Genomic DNA, 12,245 nt, shown 5'->3' with positions numbered 1-12,245 from the left:
AATGCCTCGAGCCCTACGACCAACGGTAATAGCCTAAATGATATTCTACTCCCAGGCCCAGTTCTACAAGCCGATCTACCCATCCTTATCTTACGTTGGAGACTATACCGTTTCGTCTTCAATAGCGACATCGAAAAGATGTATCGACAAATTTGGGTGAACGAAAATCACACCAAATTTCAACGTATTGTGCATCGCACGTCCCCGAATGACCCTATTAGTCTTTATGAATTAAAGACGGTTACCTTCGGAGTGAATTTCGCTCCATATCTCGCGATAAGAACGCTCCTACAACTGGCAGACGACGTGTCAAATTCACACCCTACAGCGGCTAACATACTACGAGAATACATGTATGTAGATGACGTGTTAGCGGGTGGATATACGATCACATCGACTATTAAAGCTAGAGATGAAATTCGTCAAGTCCTACACTCAGCGGGCTTTCCACTTCGCAAATGGACATCCAATTCAGAGGACATTCTAAGGGACATCCCCAAAGCAGACCTGCTCAATGAAAACTTCCTGGCATTCGAAGATACCAGTTCAGTTAAAGCGTTAGGCATTCGATGGAATGCCCTCTCCGATTTATTTTATTTTAAAGCAGGGCCGCTGGACAACCCGGCAAACATTACGAAGAGAGCGATACTATCAGCAATCGCCAAACTTTTCGATCCCTTGGGATGGCTGGCACTAATGGTCATTGTGGCAAAAAATACTCATGCAGAGTATTTGGTTGGAAGGCACCGCTTGGGATGTTGTGGTGGCAGGGACCTTCTTGGCTGCAAGAAGACACTTCCCAATGGCCAGCACAAGAAAGTGACTACATCACCTCCGTAGAAGAAAAGAGGGCGAAGACCTGCGCAACAGCAACAGTAAATACTACCGATGTTCTCCAACGCTTTTCAGACCTTCCTAGGGCTTTACGGGTGCTCTCATACGTAATGAGGTTCTACCGAAGAACTCACCCCAAAACAAAAAAATCATTTCAGGTCGAGTCACCTTTAATCTCTCCTGATGAGATCAAATCAGTAACCCAACTCTTAATTAAAATATATACGAAACAACATTATAGTTCCGAATATAATGATCTAAAGGCCGGAAAACCAATTGCAGGGAAAAGTGCAATACTCTCACTTAATCCCTACCTAGACCAACATGGCATCATTCGGGTAGGAGGGCGCCTCGGGGCGTCAAAGGACTTAGCTTTTACTGAACGCAACCCAGTCCCCCTCCCATACAACTGCCGTTTATCCCGTCTGACAGTCCTAATGTTTCATCAACACAGTCTGCATGGGGAAAACCAACTCATGTTGCGTCTGATACGCACCCAATACTGGATACCTAACATCAAAACCATGATTAAGGCAACAATTCACAATTGCAAAGTTTGCACTATACACCGAAAGCGTGCTCAGACCCAACTTATGGGTATTCTCCCTCGCGAACGCACGATATTCAGCCGTGCATTCACGAATACTGGAGTCGACTTTGCCGGACCCTTCGACATTAAAAGTTACCACGGCAGAGGGTGTCGACTATCCAAAGGCTATGTTTGCCTTTTCGTGTGTTTTTCCACACGAGCAGTTCATCTGGAGGCCACTACTGACCTCAGCACACCATCATTTCTAGCGGCATTTGCCCGTTTCATATCTAGGCGCGGATACCCAAAAAATATGTACTCCGACAATGGTACGAACTTTGTCGGAGCGTCACGACCCTTGCGATCAGAATACAAAACCTTTATCTCACAAGCGCGAGAGAACGCTGTCTCAAAGTACAGCCACCAGTCACTCACGTGGCATTTCATCCCTGCGGGCGCTCCTCATATGGGAGGGCTGTGAGAGGCTGGAGTGAAAAGCTTCAAAAGCCATTTCAAAAAGATATCCTCACCACACAAATTCACCTTCGAGGAATTCCATACCCTCTCGTGCCGCATCGAGGCATGCCTGAACTCGCGGCCGCTCAGCCCGGCTTCCAATGACCCGACGGACCTAGAGCCGCTCACCCCAGGACATTTCCTCACTGGCAGCCATCTACTGGCTCCGCCAGAGCCGGATGCGAGTGAGAGCCCTGCCTCGATGATCAATCGGTGGCAGAAACTCAAAGCCCTCCATCACACTTTCTGCAAGCGATGGAAAACCGAATATCTCACCGAGATCCAGAAACGATACAAGTGGAAACATCCACAACCTAATCTAAAAACCGGAGACCTAGTTGTTATCAAAGAGGACAACCTGCAACCCAATGAGTGGAGAATGGGGAGAATCGTCAACACACACCCAGGCTCTGATAACCGTGTGCGTGTTGTTGACGTTCATACAACCAGGGGACAAACCACTATACCAATTACGAAATTGGTACTCCTTCCGTCCCACGACAAGGAGGAATAAATATAAGGGGCCAAAGTCCGCCTTACAAAACCCTAAAAACCAAAACTATTTTTCCCCCAGCTGCCTAAAATCAGAGGCCCACGGTTGGTGATAGCATATAAAGCAAATTAAGGAACCCGCGTCTTCGTGTCTCTCTATCCCTAAGCCTGCGTTTCTCCCGAGCCATATATTATAATCAACCCCCCGGTCTCGTGATGGTGCGAGTCTACCGGAGGGGAATCCAAAAACGTACTACGCGATGGCAATGGGGAAAGGGAGCGCGGGACATAAAGACGCGTTCAACCACGCGCCGTGATGCCCCGCTATCCCTAAGCTTGTGTCTCTCCCGAGGCCCGAATTATAATCAACCCCCGGTCTCGTGATAGTGCGAGTCTACCGGAGAGCGATCCTACATCTTCTATTTTTTTGTTCTCTACCCCCGGTCTCGTGTCGAGTCTACCGGAGGGAATCCTACACCTGACTACTGGTGGGCAATGGGGAAATAGAGCGAGACGCACGAGGACGCGGGAGAGCTTACCAAAAGCTCGCAAACAAAAACCATTTTTTTTTTCTCTTCTAAGTTTTTTTTTCAACAAGACTAACCGGGGGCCCCTTGAACAGAAAACCCCACAATTCACTCGCTCACCCAGAGCGAGGACACCAGAAACCATCCCATTCACTCGTTATCCCATAACGAGGACATCATAAAAGCCTACCGCAGAAGGGCGAACCGATCTGCCACAGAACCTAAAGGCTTTCAGCCCATTATCTTTCTAAATCCCCAGCAGATCAACCCAGGTTCACTCAATCACCCAGAGCGAGGATCACAGAACACAATCAACAGCACCGAAGCGGGGTTAGCAATCAGGATTCCAATAGTTTATACCTAACAAGCGCCGTAAACGTAATGCAAGTCTATAATAAGTTTTCTCAAACAAACATTAAGCTTACAAAACGTTGATGTGTGTTCACAAATTGCGTAAAATTAAGCTGAAGTGTTCGACACGGCTCGTCACTTCAAGCTCATGAATGAAAGCTTATACAAATTTTCCAAAGGAAAGCATTTTATAAATTGCCTCCCAGAACCCCTTATAAATAACATCAACAGGTTTTTTCAACATTTCTCCAATTAAGGTGCATTTCAATTTAAGCACAAAAACCGAAAGCCTTTTTCTCCCAATTCTTTTAATACAAAACCATAAATTTCAGCAATTCTCATAAAAACAAAGTAATGAATTCATGGAACTCTTCATGAGAAATAATGCTCTCATGAGCTTCACCAAGTAGCAATTTAAGATAATATTACAACTGATAAATTTACAAATAACTCTCTCTTATAAACAAACGTTTATGAATATAATTTGAAATTTTGCACGTTGGAAAATATTGGCAGCTTTCGCGCCTTAACATCTGCCTTCAAAACTTACGCTTAGCACATCATTTTTTGCTTTAAATTGCTTCTTAAAACATTTACAGAAACGCACGTGGGGAATTCTCCGAATACAGTCAATATTTTTTTTTCGTCAATGCGTCATAATAGGAATCCGTAAACTCATAATTAGGAATCAATAAACCCCTTCACACATTTTTCGGTGCGTGAAATACGGAGAACTTCCTCTTCATAATCATCAAAGTCACTGATATCTCATGGTACAATGGGAGCTGTAAGACTAGGAAACCTTGAGAATGCGAAAAAAATCACTTTTGTCTCTTTTTAAATATCAGTGATCCCTGCTGTCAGCTGCTTAACGCTGCGTCAAATCAACGTTTGCAAGATTGGGTTTAAATGTGCATTACCTTTGACACATTGCAGCCACAACCGCTTGTGCCTAAACGTATGTTTCACATTCGGTTTGAAAATTTAATAACAAATATACGCGCATACTTTCAGCGTAGTCTGCAGTCACACGTCTTTACAACCTTTGTTGTATACAAGCGTTGGAATTTGTTCACGAAGTTAATTCCAGTGAAAGAATAAAATCAGATACCCATTCCGATTTATGACCATCTAACTGAGTAACTGACAAATTTCCTCATGCGGTTAAAGGATCTGATTCCTTATACAGTTGACCACCTTCAATACCCATATCAAAAGGTGCATTAAGATACTTGAGATCACATTTCCAGGTCTGACCCAGCCAGCACTTTTTGATAATTTTGATCAAAAAAATACGCGAATATCATAACCCATATGGTTAAAAACGTTCAAATTTCATTTTAATTTAATGAAATTTAATTTAATTTTCAAAATTCAATGAAGTTTGGAATCCTATACGAATATCATCATGGTGCATTTCCTCATCGTAGCTGAGACATAACTAACTGTTACACAATCATTATATTTCATCTGAGAAGTCACGTAGAAGGGAGCTGTTTGAGCCACAATGGCATTAAAAGGCTTGGCCGATATACGCAAACGACTGGGACACCCAACATCTGGGATTATAACGAGTGAAGTCACTCCATGAAGCCAAATCACAAACTTTACTGAGCTTCATATCATTATTTAATTATCACTTGACTGTTTTTGACGTTCGTGATTGAGGGGGATGTTGAAGCCGTGTCCAGGCGTGTCGGTGATGTTTTTACTTACTGGCGTTTCAAATAGCTCACATCTTTCGTAGCTTACAACCAGTATGTCTTTTCTGGGGATGCACATGTGAAGAATTCGTGGGGTTACATGGGGTAGGAGCAGCAGTCACATTATTTTTGTCTTGAATATCTTTTGGATAGTTATAATCTTTCTGAATTTACGATTGAAACGCAAAAAAATTGCTTTTGGATTTTAATCATTAAAAGTAAACAAATTTGATTAACCTTTGTTCGTTTTTCCGAAATGTTAAAACTAAATTATCAACTTTAGTCAAAATGATACCAGAACGAGATCGAAAAGCAATTTCAGTGGTTGACCGTCAAATATCATCAACTTCAGAACGCACACTCATTATATCTTAACAAAAAAATAGCGTAAACAAGCAAGTTACTCACCTTCCGGTAGCGAGTGGAGGCGTGCTTGCTGTTGAAGACGATTTCTCGACACCCTTACTGAACAGCGCGTGAACGTGTTGCTGGCAGCTCCTCCTCTTTTACAGCAAACGATCCAATGGATGTTGTATCAGTCACTGCAAAATTTGAATGACAACATAATACATTTCGGTTCTAAATTATAATTCATAAAGCTACTACGTTCAAGAAGATACAATATGAAATGTAAAACCACTTACCATAGGAGAATATAGATATGTAAGCTATTTGTAGTCTGCCAGTTTTAGATTTGCCGCATGCAGCAGACGCGTTGCAGCTCACGTTCAAACAGCGCATACGTTGTACTTTTGTAGATTGCCTTCAATACCTGCGCTCTTTCTTCCAATATTCCAATACCTAAGCCGGTAGTCTCAAGCTGAAGTCAGGTCCATATTTTGGAAAATCGTTAATAGGTATGGGTCAGATATCTGTAGGCCACAACAGCTTGCAGTCAGCAGAGTCCAAAAACGACTAGCATTTGCAAAATTGTAACCACTGCCTCCAAACTCAACAGCTGGCAATCCGCGCTCCATAACAGATCCAATGCTACCGATCCATGGACAATATGTCTACTCGTTTTGTGACCGAAAATGCTTGCTGCGCACCATCAACCATTTACATCGCAAATCACCAACGGAAAGGACTCGTTGTAAATCGCCGGAGGCCTATAAGTAGTAAAGTTTGATACCCCCAACTACACTAAAATACCCTAGTGGTTGGGGTTTTTCGAAAGGTGGAAATGGCAAAACCTCGCCACGATCAGGACGAACATGTATGCCGGTATTCAATTTTTGAAACATTTTCTATGGCTAAGCGGAAAAAACGCTTTTTATGTAATGAAAAATCTCTACAACAATGAATTAAATTGCAGAAACATTACTAATGGTGTTGCGCCTTTAATTTAACATTTTAAGCCTTAAACGTTTTACTTTTTGTTGCAAACAATTCATCACGTTTATGATATGGAGCACAAGGATCATCTATGTAGTATTTCGGACGACGCCAAAAACTATTTACCATTTTGTCTAACAAATAACTTTGCGTCGAGTTTGTAAAGATATGTTGACGTAGTCGTCTGCGTAATGCTGGTGACTTTTTGAATATCTTTTGTTACGTCCTGAATGTGTTCGTATCCAAATGAACGAACTGGTTGCTGTTGAAACGAAGTGAATGCCGGGATGATACTAATTTTCATAGGTTGTACATTAGTTTTTTTAAAAATTTTGGAGAAAAGTTGTATGGTACGTTGTTGTTGGTTGAAATGTTCGGTTAGACAGCGCTCGCTTTGCTGGTTCTACTAAATACTCGGTTACACAATAATATTTGATTCGGCAAGCAATTCAGCAATTTCTTTATGTGATTCTGGCAAGGGAACAGTTCCGTCGCGTAAATAATTTAGCATAGTACCTGGCGTATGTTTCATAATGATTAAAGGTATGACGTGACGTTCGTGGAACGTCCAGGGGCGTTTTATAAGTATTCTTAACGTATATTTGATGGAAACACCACCACCACTTGGTAATGAGTTAACGCCACTGGAGCTTTTGCAAACGCTATATTTGGCGTTGCAGTTGCTCGACGTTATTATAGCGACGGTAACAATTTTGACGATTGTTTTATTAAAGCAATGGGCGTAGGTACAGAATATCGGGTGTTCTGCAAGGAAAATAAAAGCCTGGACGTATTGTTTTTCATACCACTAAATGCGTTTACGCATAAAGGCCTTTGTTAAATTGCCCATAGAAACAGTTTTTCGAATGCGACTGTCCACGGCCACACAAATCACGAATCGAAATTATCAATGCGTGCTTCCTCACCTGAAAGTAAAAGAAAATCCATTAACAAAAGCATTAAAGGGCAATGCAAAGGTATACCAACCAACGGCGCGGCGGACGCCGCAGTCGAGACACCCCCTTGCAATGCCGGTAACCTAAAAAATAAAACACAAGAAAAAACCCGGACCTATGCTAATCTCCTGGATTGTCACCACCATCCATCACCAGTCACCTAAAAATAAAAGAAAACGCATTAATAACCTGAAATAACAGAAACATATTTATTGGAATAAAATTAATTCAAAAATTTACCATGTACTTACCTAGTCGTTTGTCAATGCATACTCCAGCCACGCGTAAAATCAGATGAATAAAGAAACGGCGAAATAAATCGAATGATTTATTTACAGTTTGTTTCAATTCATTTGAAATTTGCACTCTCTACACGGGTATGAATGTTCATTTTTCTGTTGACTTCTACCGTTGGCATATTTGTATCCAACATATGTATGTATGTATGTCTACTTGTTTTTTGCACACGTTAGTGCTGCATAAAAAGGAGAAGCTGGTACCGAAAACCCGCAAGATACAAAATCGGGATCGGCCCTTTTTTGGCCCATACGAACGCCTCATACAGTCCCTTTACATACACACACAATAAAAGCCGCAATACCACATTACAAAAAAAAAATTATGTTTTCCTTTTTTTCATTCGGTTCCCATGATTTTATGGGCTCGCTTCGTTTTGGGCTGGCGGGGCAGGACTTGTTGTTTTTCAACAACAAATATCACAAAAGGTCATTATAAAGCAGGCATGCTTAACGAACGAAACGATATCATTTCGTTACGATAATCAACGTTAATAAACGAAACGAAGTCACTTCGTTTCGTTTATTAACGTTAAGATCGTCAAATTAACGTTAAAATTATCGTAACGAAATGATATCGTTTCGTTCGTTAAGCATGCCTGTTATAAAGGCTCGGTGCAAAAACAATCCGAGTTCCGAAAGTAAAGAATCCCGACACAACAAAATCCCGAAATTGGAAAAAAAAGCCAACTGTTTCTACAGGCCTAGTGTGCTACTGCCCCAGTGACCCAGTTTTTTTTTTTAAGGGCAAGCAAATACATATATGTATATATATACTTGCACACCACAAATTCACCATACCAGCTGTCAGCTGGCCAATAAATACACAACAGGGTTGCATGACACATTTAGCATAATGGTACGTGCAGATAGAACGCGTCGTGGAGAACGCATCGCCAATCTGCATGCAAGCACCGGCCGTTGGTACACTTTTGAATTTAATTACGATTTGCGCTATTCGCCATCAGTCATCGCACAAAATTAAATGCATAAGTTCGTCGGCCTCTGCGCCCCGCTTAAGCTCGCGTTATGCATCTCTTTTAACATACGTTTCGTAATAAAACACCTCCGTTTCACCCAGCCAACCTCACGGTCACGCGCCCTGGCACCTCAAAAGATGCCACACCTCATCCAACAAAAAAAAGGCAGTCGCCGCGAGAGCGATACGATACAACACAAGATGCTGGAACGGAGACCTCGGCCTCTTCGTCCAGGCCGGAAAAACCTAAACAAAAAATGCGAGTCTGGAACGGAGACTTCGGCCTCTTTGTCCAACCAAACAAAACAATGCGAATCTGGAACGGAGACCTCGGCCTCTCCGTCCAACAAAAGAAAAAAAAAAATTTCGTCCAGCACTATTGACCTTCTACGTCATATAACTTATGGATTAAATATATGTCTAAGAATTATGTATAACCAAAGGCAAGAAATATTCACTTTCCTCCACTTCTAATGTTTATTTTTATCCTAGCTTAGGTGGCATGCTGCGCAAGTCGGGCAAGACTCCCGGTCACCCGCGACGCTGGCGAAATACGCAATTTAGGTTAAGTTTAGTTTTAATGCAAACGTTTTTCTCGTTGCTTTTCAGCGGTCGGAGATCGGTGGGGGTAAAACGATGTTGCGTATCGCAAGGGGGGCCGGCATGTTTAGGCAGGATGCCTAACTTTTCCGTATCTGATTGCGATCCCCCCAATGCAACTCTGCAAATCGATACTCGTTTTAATTTATAACCACCCACACCATCGCCGCCACATGCATGTGCATGCATGTACATGCACGTGTATGTGTGTTTTTTGTCAGCACTCATGCATATGCATGTCAGGTCACCAAAATATTGTACTTCTATTCAATAAAACATATTATTATAACGAGAAATTCTCGCCTATTTGTCTATTCCTTTATTCCACACGCCACATTCCCACTGAAATCGACGCTGGTGCTCCCATCGACTCAGGAGCAGACGCACCCCGGCCGAACAAACACGTAGCCATAAAACACACAAAAATAAACTCTCAAGGTCAACAAGAGCACACCAAAAGCAAAAAGGCGAAGATCACTGACTTCAACCTACCCCACCAGTCACCAAGGCATAAAAACAGGTACATACAAAGCAGTCCTAATGCAGGTATAACCACACAGGAACGCTACACAAAACAACCCCATTTGGTAGCATCTACGCCAATACCTGAATGTGATCAGCCCAATTCTAAACGAAAATTCCCTGCGAGTTTTTTCCCTTCTCCCATTCCTCGTATTCTAAATAAAAATTCCTTGTGAGTTTTTTCACTTCTCCCTTTCCTCCTATTCTGAACAATGTTCGAAAAAGAGGAAACCGGTTATGGGAGAAAAGTAGGTATTATGAATGTGAGGGAGAGGGAGATTTCTTTGCCATTTCATAGGAGTTTTTTCACTAGTTAAATTAAAGGGAATGCATCAAAATAGTTAAAGGAAATTCGTTCTTTTAAGAAGGAACACTTATTTGTACAAATTTGTGCTAAAATATATATTTACATTCTACTACAATATTCTCACTGTTATTACAACAACAACAACAACAACAACAAAAAGTATATCACAAACAACGGAAGAGCTCTTTGTATATTTGATGCAGCCATCCAGAAATTGCGCAAGGATTTTTTAAGAAGGCTTAATTAGATTTTGGCATATGGCGAACTCAACTCGACGTGGCCGCCAGAAAATTGCTTTGCAGAATGAAAGCAGGCAACTCCGGCGGATTTGTGTTATCCCGCCATCTTCTTATTATGCTCCTCTGATGTTGCTGTGGCACCAATTCATTACTCATTTCAGTGAATACCACATGAAATGCAATAATGTGCTTTGTTTATACCTTATATCTTAATTTCAAACAAATTCGCAACAATAATTAAACTTTTCACTTTTTTAAACAAAATAAGAAATGCGCAACGAAATTTCAATTGACAAAACAGCTGACTTCGAAAATTCGAAATTCCTATTCCCCAATTTTTCTTCTCCCTAGGAGAAAAGAATTGGAGGAATTTTTCCGCGGGAATAAAAAAATCCGCGAGAACAAAATTCCGCGAGAATATTTAGAATTGGTCTGAATATAAATTCTGCACAACTGATAACAAATCAGAACGTTCAACGACACTTAAGATGGCAGCACAACAATCATCAACTATTCACCGGAAAATCAACAACACAAAGCAGTTTAGTTATAACCGTACCAAGGACGGAGTTTTTTGACATTTGGGTTCAACATTCGAAGGAAACCAGATATAAAGAATTATTGAGTTTTGTTGTACTTAAGTACGATTTCAGCGAAGCAGCCGAATATTTGATAAAAAGTTTAAGCTTACAAATATTGGCATATTCGTCGAAGCTGGATCAAAAGTGGAACACTTCTGGAAGACATAAGGGGCGATTTTTGAATAAAAACTCGGAGTGGCTTTCGGGTCCAGACTTCACATTTACAATAACGGTGGATTCAAAGTTGCCATCAGACCAACCAACCACTTCTTCAGGTAACCCCGGCTCCGGAAGACGAAAGAAGGACTTTGTTGGCTGCAGTGAAAAAACCAAACGGCGTCGAGTGGATGACCTCTTGCAATCTAGAAGTCCTGGTGAGTTACTTTATGTGGCAGAAGTATCAACGCGTATGTCCGGCAACAGAAATGCTGCTAACATTATAAAAAAATCACAGGAAACCACTCGAATATCCGGCAAAAATATGACATGTGAGACAGATGCAAGTCACTTGAGCAATGTAGAAGCTTTAGTATACTACGTAGATAGCAAGTCGACGACTCATGGGGACAAAACGACTCGGAAGTGACGCATCAAGGCAGGCCATAAGGTTTATCCATCATTTTATAGTCTAAGAAAAGTTAAGTCAGAATGCTATACAAATGAAATTGATGTGCGTGAAACACGTGCGGAAATTAAAGTCCAGTCCGTATTAGATAAAATTGTTGAGCGTTTAGTTTTAGCAAATCAAGAAGTTTTTGTTAGTTTATTACCTACAAACTTGACGTATACTTTAATCAGCAAGTGGGGTTGCGATGGAAGCTCTGGCCATAGCACATATAAGCAAAAGTTTACATGCAGTTCTGACACTGATGAGTTTTTGTTTATATTTTCTTTCGTTACTCTTCAATTACTGGATGAAAAAGGTAACATTGTTTGTCAGAACCCTCGATCTTCTTCCACCATGTATTTTCGTCCAATTAAATTTATTTTTTCTAAAAAAATAAAAGATTTTATTGCTTTTGAAACAAACAAAGTTTTAGAGGAGATAAATCGTAAATCGCAATGCTTTGACTAAAACTTCTTCCGCACAAAAGTGTTATAGTTTTGGCGCCACTCCAAAAGATATAAATAATGAGTTACGGGACTTTACGCCTAACCGAGATAATCTTGGTTTTGGTTTGTCTACTCTCCACGCATGGATAAAATATTTTGAATGCCTGCTTCACATAAGTTATCGCCTCGAAGTAAAAAAATGGCAGCTTAGGAATGAGGCAGATAAAGAAAGTGTAAAGCTACGTTCCAACAAAACCCAGAATAAATTTAAAAGTGTACTTGGATTGATAGTAGATAAACCAAAACCAGATTTCGGCAATACCAATGACGGCAACACTGCTCGTAGGTTTTTCGAAAATTCTGAGGCTAGTGCTGAGATTACGGGATTGGATGTAAGGCTCATCAAAAGATTCGACACTCTCCTT

The 12,245-nt window shown here is 41.1% G+C and overlaps 1 protein-coding gene and 1 long non-coding RNA gene across 30 annotated transcripts in view; both read right to left on the bottom strand.

Annotated features, from left to right (window-relative positions):
* Nhe2 (Na[+]/H[+] hydrogen exchanger 2) overlaps nucleotides 1-12,245 on the bottom strand; it is a 253,657-nt gene that overhangs the window by 201,837 nt on the left and 39,575 nt on the right. The window lies entirely within an intron of this gene.
* LOC137240931 (uncharacterized) lies at nucleotides 6,362-7,616 on the bottom strand. Its single transcript, XR_010949869.1, has 3 exons — nucleotides 7,495-7,616; nucleotides 7,359-7,403; nucleotides 6,362-7,213 (listed from the first exon to the last, which is right to left on the bottom strand). It is a non-coding gene; the product is annotated as an uncharacterized lncRNA (long non-coding RNA).

Source organism: Eurosta solidaginis, chromosome 2, assembly GCF_040869045.1.
Source record: "Eurosta solidaginis isolate ZX-2024a chromosome 2, ASM4086904v1, whole genome shotgun sequence".
Classification (NCBI taxonomy): domain Eukaryota; kingdom Metazoa; phylum Arthropoda; class Insecta; order Diptera; family Tephritidae; genus Eurosta; species Eurosta solidaginis.
The sequence above is the reverse complement of the archived record's forward strand: the minus strand, read 5'-3'. Positions and strand labels throughout refer to the sequence as shown.